The sequence below is a fragment of the Musca autumnalis genome, unplaced genomic scaffold, assembly GCF_047663935.1.
Source record: "Musca autumnalis isolate F117 unplaced genomic scaffold, ASM4766393v1 scaffold_4, whole genome shotgun sequence".
Lineage (NCBI taxonomy): Eukaryota > Metazoa > Arthropoda > Insecta > Diptera > Muscidae > Musca > Musca autumnalis.
In genome coordinates this window covers 132,500,188-132,508,265 of record NW_027411977.1, presented here as the reverse complement: position 1 = coordinate 132,508,265, position 8,078 = coordinate 132,500,188, and the positions used below count along the sequence as shown (strand labels likewise).

At 34.2% G+C, this 8,078-nt stretch overlaps 1 protein-coding gene and 1 long non-coding RNA gene across 8 annotated transcripts in view; one reads left to right on the top strand and one right to left on the bottom strand.

Annotated features, from left to right (window-relative positions):
* Positions 1-1,870: 1,870 nt before the first annotated feature.
* On the bottom strand, positions 1,871-3,896 carry LOC141402815 (uncharacterized). Of its 2 annotated transcripts, XR_012412729.1 has the most exons (4): positions 3,705-3,824; positions 2,958-3,636; positions 2,705-2,899; positions 1,871-2,347 (listed from the first exon to the last, which is right to left on the bottom strand). It is a non-coding gene; the product is annotated as an uncharacterized lncRNA (long non-coding RNA). The 2 variants fall into 2 exon arrangements; XR_012412728.1 differs by lacking the exon at positions 1,871-2,347 and having other exon boundaries at positions 2,456-2,899; positions 3,705-3,896.
* Positions 3,897-4,507: 611 nt separating this feature from the next.
* Positions 4,508-8,078, top strand: part of LOC141402809 (uncharacterized) — a 152,442-nt gene continuing 148,871 nt past the window's right edge. For 4 of the 6 annotated variants that reach the window (XM_073984791.1, XM_073984782.1, XM_073984785.1 and 1 more), the window contains exon 1: positions 4,508-4,810. The gene's annotated coding sequence lies outside the window, so the exon portion shown is untranslated. The remainder of the gene's footprint in view (positions 4,811-8,078) is intronic. The other 2 variants (XM_073984788.1, XM_073984790.1) reach the window with 1 other exon arrangement.

The following is an 8,078-nucleotide window of genomic DNA, read 5'->3' as shown; positions in this document are numbered from 1 at the left end:
GCGTTTGGTGATACTTTATGACTTTTATAGAAATCATGTTATACATCGGCGATAAATGGCAGTAAATCCATCAAATCTTTCTTCTTTCAGGCGAAATAGAAATTTCTTCATTATTTTTCTGCTCTGGATTGTAATCCATTACGGTGTTACATGTGATTTTTCTACCTTAACAGGCCTTTCGTGCTGTGAGGCTTGCATCTCTGTTCCATTAAATCTACGTAACGGGACTTATGTTTGAGAGTAAACGACATAAAAAACAGAAAATGAAGATAAAAGAGCATGCAAAAGAGCACATTCAGTTTTACGTGGTTTTCTCTTGAAACAGAATCGACAAATATTTTAATTATTATTACATACAAAACGACCTAAGTCACCTTGTGTTCTTTTTTATGAATATGTTTGCGATGTGCTGCAGCCAATGTCGATATAATAAGTTTATTATGACAATTATTTTATAAAAAGGCCCACTTACGTAGTTTTGCCAAAAAATATATCAGAAACGGTACATTTTTTTCGAATACGGAGTAGTGCTATGGAAAGCTCTCAGAAAGTACAACTACGTGGTGCCAATAACTCAAAATTTACATAACTCGACTTATGTCGTTATGTAGGAAAACCACAGAATTGTACCATGTACCTAAGCAGGAAAATCAGTATACCACAAAGTTTCCGGCCATCCTATGTACTCCAACACAAAAGGAGCTTCTAATGCTTAGTTTACATTCGGCGTCGTTTCGTGATTTCGAGGGCGTTTCGTGATTTCGCGCGGAATCAAGCTAAATTTATCATGATTTCGCATACAAAAATGAAATCATCTCATTTCGTGATTTCAGCGATATCAATATCGAAATCACAGTACACATGATATACAACCCTGTTTTTGCCTAAAAAAGTACCAAAAGTTGCAACACTTTTCACGTATCGCAATAATTGCTGCAACAAAAAATTTTAGTATCAAAATTTGTAAACAATGAGGAAAAAATTTTAAATTACTTTGTTACAATGCTATTTTTCATTGTGTTTCCGTACTTTTTTAATGATTATGTTAGAAAAAAGAGCGAATTGTCAAAAATTGCTTCCCCATACAAATTTCTTAAAAAATACGGGAACGGAAAAATGACGGAAATTGCAGAAACTCCAGCATAAATGTCAAAATCAACGTATCAGCTACCATATTAGATGCCAATGAAGATACTTGCTGCTAGTTTCTACTAGGCCAAAATTGTATGGCAGAAAACAGGAGAAGAAGGTGTTATTCGGCGCTATTTTTGTTTAAGTGCAAGTCTTGCTAGATTTCGGAGTACGGGAACGCATTTTTAGCACTAAACAGGAAAACTACTGCAATATTATGCAGGTTCTGAGCACAACTTTTATCTATCAAAATTTATTATTATGATGTCTCAACGATAAAATAATTTTTTTTTTCATTTGTTAGTACTATACACAATAAATACGACATAGAGATTATTTTACGATAATTTTCCAAATGAAGTCGTAAAGTTCTATATTTTCATATTTTTGAATTAATATTCAATTTATATATAACAACTTGTGAAAATTCATGTTCGATCAGCTGCGCATATGCATCTACCTTGATCATTGTGATATGTTTGAAATCAACAAAAAATAAGTGTAAACACCGGGGTGTATTTCAGGATTTCGTGAAATCCAGTGGATTTTGGAGCGCTAGTGTAAACTTGGCATAAGAGGCATGTATTTAATGGCCCCGGCACATACGGTACGTTGTGCGTCGCGTTACAACAACCACATGAAAACTCCAAGAACAAACTTGGCATCACTTTCATTTTTTTCATGTGGTTGTTGTTTTTAACGCGTGACGCAACGCACAACGTACCGTATGTGCCGGGGTCATAACAATGACTTATGATGTGTTACAAGGCTATGAGAAGCGTTAAGCTTATGATTTTTTTTTTGGAATGTTAGGTCATGTTTATATAAGCTGTGTTCCAGAACTAAAAAGTTTTTACAATTTTTACGACTTTTACACATTTTACTCGAAAAAGCGTTCCCGTACACAGTTGTAAAATGTTCACTTCTCTTTAAAGTTTAAACAAACATGGCGCTGAATGACGCTCTCTTTAAAAACTTTTTACACGACAAATTTGGGCGAGTAAAAAAATAGTAACATGGTTGCCGGCGTCTGATTGGCTGATACGTCGACTTTGACATTTGTTCCAGTTTTTTTGACGTATTTTCCATTTTTCCGTTCCCGAATTATTTCAGAAAACTTGTGTGTAAGAACAAATTTTTTGCAGTTCTCTCTTTTACGAGTTTTACCATTAAAAAGTACGGGAACGAAGCTATTATAACCTTTTTCAGGGTAACCCTGCGTTTACAAATGACAGGACAGTTGAGTTCATGTATTGATTGTCAAAATCGCACAACTTGCCTGTGTGACGTAGGCGTCCCGACAACTGCAAAAACAGTTTTAAAATTTTGAATGAAAATCATCGATTTCTTTTTATTTTCAGTTCACATATTTTGTTTATGTCCATGTTCTTTTGTTTTCAACACATTTCAATTATTATTTCACCTATTTTTACAAAAATGCCAAAAATTTGTCTTCCTTCCTGTCTGTGAAAAAATGATGGACAGCTGGGAGACAAACGACAAATGTATGTATGTGTTAGTAAATCAGAGTTGTATTTGAAGACAAACTGTCTGGTGTAAACGCCTAGTAAACCTTCTTAATGAGAATTTATTTGACGTATACCCGAAGGAATTGACATATGAAACCAGTGGGTTTATTAAATCCGGTTATATATAAACGTACTATAAGTGCATATTTTCTATCTTCTGGAAGACATTTAGGACTAGGTGATCAATTTCAAGAAAATTACGTTTGTTTCCCTTTGGGCTCAACATCCCACTGCAGCATCTATAAAATGTAGAAATTTAGTTATAATTTCTTCAGTTAATTTATACCTTGAACTTACTTGAATTGCATTATAAATATATAATTTATCGGACGAACTTGTGTTCAGCCCAAAACATTGGGCTGTAAAGACCTAGGTATTCAATACAGGCATCCGATCTAACTTTAGCATAACGCATCGTCATGATGGTCGGCGTACCTTCTGTTCTTTTTCTAATATCTGCGAAGAATTGTTCAATGCTGGAATGTATGTGTTGTCATTTTCATCAAATTGATGTCACCATACGTATTCAGCATTACTCTCCATTCTTGTATGGTAGCCATATAACTTTCAACGGCATAGCAAGTCACGTTTGACAAAAATATATAAAATTTCCTCAGCATTCTTTTCTTCTGATTAAAACTTAGTTCATTGTTTGCGATCAATTCACAAAGATTTATCTGCATTTTGGTTAAGGCCTGCTAGATATTCCGATACCGAATCGTTAAAAATGTCTCTGAAATTTTCAATTCTGAAGGTCTCGCAAAAATAGTTTGTAACTAGATCGCCTCGATGGTTGAAGAAATCCCATATGTGATCAAAATTAGGATCCACGATGTAATATCTAAATCTTTTGTCCATAAATGCATGGACTATATTGCAGAGGACATGGCCATGTGAACACACCAGTAAATCCTGCGTACTGGGTCGAAGTATGCTCCATTATGGTATAATGGTGAAATCAATTGACAGCCAGTTTCTGTATGTCGAAAGAAGAATGTGTGCGAATGAAACACGCCCGAACTTTAGTTTTCGAAATAATTTTACCTTTGCTTTTGCGTCAAAACAAAAAACAAATTTGAAAAACACACAAGAGTTTGGACGTGTTTCTTTCGCACACATTCTTCTTTCGACATACAGAAACAGACTGTGAATATACCTTTTTCACTATTGAGTCGCTCAAAGCTACCGTTAATTCTACAGCACAACACAATTTTTTCAGGAATAAAAAGAAAAAAAAACGGAACTGCTTAAAAACACGAAAAACAGCAGCAGAGAGCACACACCAGAGCTCTGCCAGTAATGTCGTCCACGCCAGTTACTGTGTATCGCAATTTCTGCTTTGTATGATATTTATCTTTGCAGTTTTTGTTTTGGCGTTTTTATTCGGGCAGGCAACGTACAAATTATAGAAGAGAAGCAATAAAGAAACTGCGTGTGTGCGACGATGAAATGAAAACATAATCGACAAATGGAACTTGCTGTAAGGAAAAATAGAGAAGCCGAACGCAAAAAGGAAATAAATGAAATAAGGAAAGCATGAAAGTAAGAAAAATGTTATCCAAAAAGCAAATTCAACAATTCAGACACACGCCATAGTTTGCCACACATTGCCAACACAAGCATAAAAATCGCACTACTTCCACCTTTTGGTGTGAGGCAGAGACAACGAACGGCGCAGCTAAGAGCAGCGGCCCGCTACAACAACACTTAAAGTGCCAAAAACAATTTCTTTTTTTGCTTTTGGCTGTTCTCTTTTCCTTTTTTTGTTTTGTGTTTCATTTTGCGATTGATGTTTGTTGCTGCTTGCTCTGCTGCTCCTGCCTAAAATAATAAAAATAATTGAAACCAGTGCAAATCGAGACGTTAAACAGGCGGTGTTGGTCGCTGGTTTCGTTCGTGTCGTGTTATGTTTTTTGTTTTACTTTGCCGTTAAAATCGTTTTGTGGAAGAATAATAAAAGAAATAAAAAAGCCAAATAACTAAAAGAAGAGAAATTCCAAGAAATAAAAATTGAAAAATTATTTAATTAAACAAAAGAAAAATACGTGACCCGCATATAAAACTAAAACGATTAAAAGCAAACCAAAATGAACCCCTACCATTTTCTTTTGACATAGAGTGTGAATAAAAACGCCCCGAAAAAGCAAATCGTATGTTTAATATTCTTTTATTTCCCTTCATCTTTTTTAAAATTAACTAATAATTTTCGTCCATAATGCAATGAACAATACCATCAGCAGCAGCCATAAGTGAAGATGAACTGCTTACATACATACAAATGTACATACGTATATACAACATGCATAGATATTCAGTTACAGTATGGTATATATGGGCATTTGTATATAATAATTACATATTTATACATTTAATTTGTGTGTTCCGCTTTTCTCCTTCATTTACTTTGCTTGGATTCCATCGTCAACTAAATAATAGATGATGAACAATTGTGTGTAGTGCCGTTTTTATTTTGCCTAGCGTGTTGTTGTAATAAACTACTGAAAGAAATTGAGCAAATTAGGCCCCCACTACAACTCTTTCCTTTCTCTCTCATCTCGTGTATTTATGCTCTTCTTATTTCAATCATTTTTTTTTGTAGTTACTCTATTTCTACTGAATTTGGATATTTTCTTTTGTTAAGAGAGAGGGAGAGACTGCTTTTCCAAAATTGACCACTTTTCCTCAACTTTTTTTTTAATATTTTGTGTGTTTTGTAGTTGTCAATTCGATGCATTCAACCCAGCAAATATGACTTTCTTATTGGGCAAATAAATAGTTGCCAATGATAATGCGGTTGCACATTATAAATGTGAAATTGACAGTGTGTTTGAAAAGCGTGCTTCCCTGCAAACATTTGGAAGTGATGATGTGTACTTTAAAAAAATTTACAATTTAAAAGAATGTTTTGTTCCTACAAAAAAAGTAGTCACTATAAATTTTCGAACGCATAGGACAGACCCACTGCATATTATTGCAGACGGGGACTATTATTATTTTAGTTCTAAATTCTAGAAAAAAATTTCATAAAATTGTCATTTTCACATTTTCTACAGCGTAGCCATTGTCAAAGGAGAAAAGAACAAAATTTAATGTTATTTTGCTTTAGAAAATCCTTAAATACCGCAAATATAAAGGGTTATCAATTTTGTGGTTTCAAAAGTAAACCCATGGTACAATAATTCATAGGTAGGCCAGGTATGAGAATCGCCAAAAAAATACAACCCTGTCGCTATGGCTTAAAACGCCAAAATGGTTTTGATGAATGATAACGGATGAGTAAACAAAGAAGAAGAAGAACGAAATGTTGAAATGAAAACAAAACAGAGTTGAATTTTTTGATCAATAATAAATATCAACTCTGCATGTCAACACGGTTTTGACAGATTAAGCCATAACAAAAAAAAAATTGTAATCAGCTGTTAGCTGTGGCTAGAGTTGGGCAACCTAGTTCCTGGAGCGGATCGATCTTTCTAGTTCCTTTTGGGAAAAGGAACTAGTTCCTTAATATAGTTCAATAGTACCAAATAGTTCCGAGAGCGATATATTTCAATGAATCTTTCCTTTCATCGTTCTTTCTATTTCCTTCGTTCCAAATAGTTCCAAGACCGATATAGTTCAATGAATCTTTCTCTTTCGTCGTTCTTTTTATTTCCTTCTTTCAAAATAGTTCCGAGAGTGCAGAAGTTTAACAAATCTTTCTCTTTCTTTGTGTTTTCATCTTCTGGTGGATGAATTGACATACAAATAAATAAATTGCAGCGATGTAACGAGGATGTGACTTACGTTTATTTAACCATGCGGCCGCATCTGAATGATGAAGGAACCGAACGTGAAAGATCGAAGTGAGTGTAGAAGTAAATAAAGAACATTAATTATGCAAATGAAAGGAATTATATGCACGGCTGGAACTATACGAACTAAAGGAACTATATAATTGAAATAGCCGGATATAGTTCCAATAGTTCCTTGTCCGGAATAGTTCCTTGGAACTAGTTCGTTCAGGAACTAAACAACTCTAGCTGTGGCCTACCTAAGAATTATTGTACCACGAGTAAACCTAAATAAAATGCATCAAAATATTTTTTTCATTATAGGTATTTATTTTTTATTATAAAGTTTGAACTCCTTTTTAGTTTAGTTTGGCTCGAGGTCAGTAGAATAAAATAAATTTCATTACACACTTGAATGATCACGTAAAAACCCAACGTTGAGTTAAATAGATCGATTAATATTAGATACAGTGGGACAAACAACCAATTTCTTAAAAAAGAATAAAGAAATACTAGAAATGCTGAACTCAGACAAAGGAGGAAAAACGGGAGCTATGCTAAAAACAGGCTATGAAACCAAAATGGATCAAATTCTCATGGATATGTGTACGTATAGGCGACTAAGAAAAGACCCAACAACAGGTTTACAAGAAAAGAACAACAGGCTTGTGACAAAATTATTCGATTTAAAAATAATCTCAGAAACGGATAAAAATCTGTTAATAACAAGAACTTCTGGAAAGGGATGCCAATGTGCTCGCCAATTTCCCCTATAATAGCTGGCATTGTGATGGATGGATGGAAGAGCTACTCGAAATGAAAAAAAAACTACTTATAAGACCAAAGATATTAACAAAATATGTCGATGAAATATTTTGTATAATAAAGAGGGATCAAGTTGAAAATACATTGGAAACTTTGAATACGCACAACAAGCATATACGATTCACGATGGAATCCGAATCAGAACTTCAATTACCATATCTTGACGCCGTTGTTCTAAGACAAGGCAACCAACTTACTATAGATTGGTACCAAAAGCCCACTTCTTCAGGAAGGTTAATCAATTATTAACCTTCTCTCTAAACACCCACGTAGAATCAAGATCAATACAGCAACCAATTTTTTTTTCAAAGGTTACTAAACATCAGCAATGTTAAATTTTATACAAAGAATAGGTATAAACAAAATTACAGATATTTTAAAGATGAATGATTTTCCAACCAGCACCATTAATGATCTCATCAAACATGTTACATACAAAGGACGGGGCAATATGGAACAAAAGCCAGATAAAATCTACAAATGTTCAACGTATATACCTGGGTTTTCTGAGAGACTATCCAACTCTAACCTTTATAACAAAGAACAATACCAATTGGCATTAAAAAGCACAAACACTAACAACAACATTTTTAGTCGAATGAAATCAAAAATACCTCGAGATGACAAATCCAATGTCGTATACAAAATCAGATGTAATGGTGACGGGTCCAACATATGCCAAAAAGTATATGTTGGGACAACAAAATCCAAACTTAAAACTAGGTTAAGCGCCCACAAATCTGAACAGAAAGCTAAAGGCAAACCTTTGGAACAAAAAACAGCACTAGCACACTGTGAAACAACAGGACATGCACCTAACTTT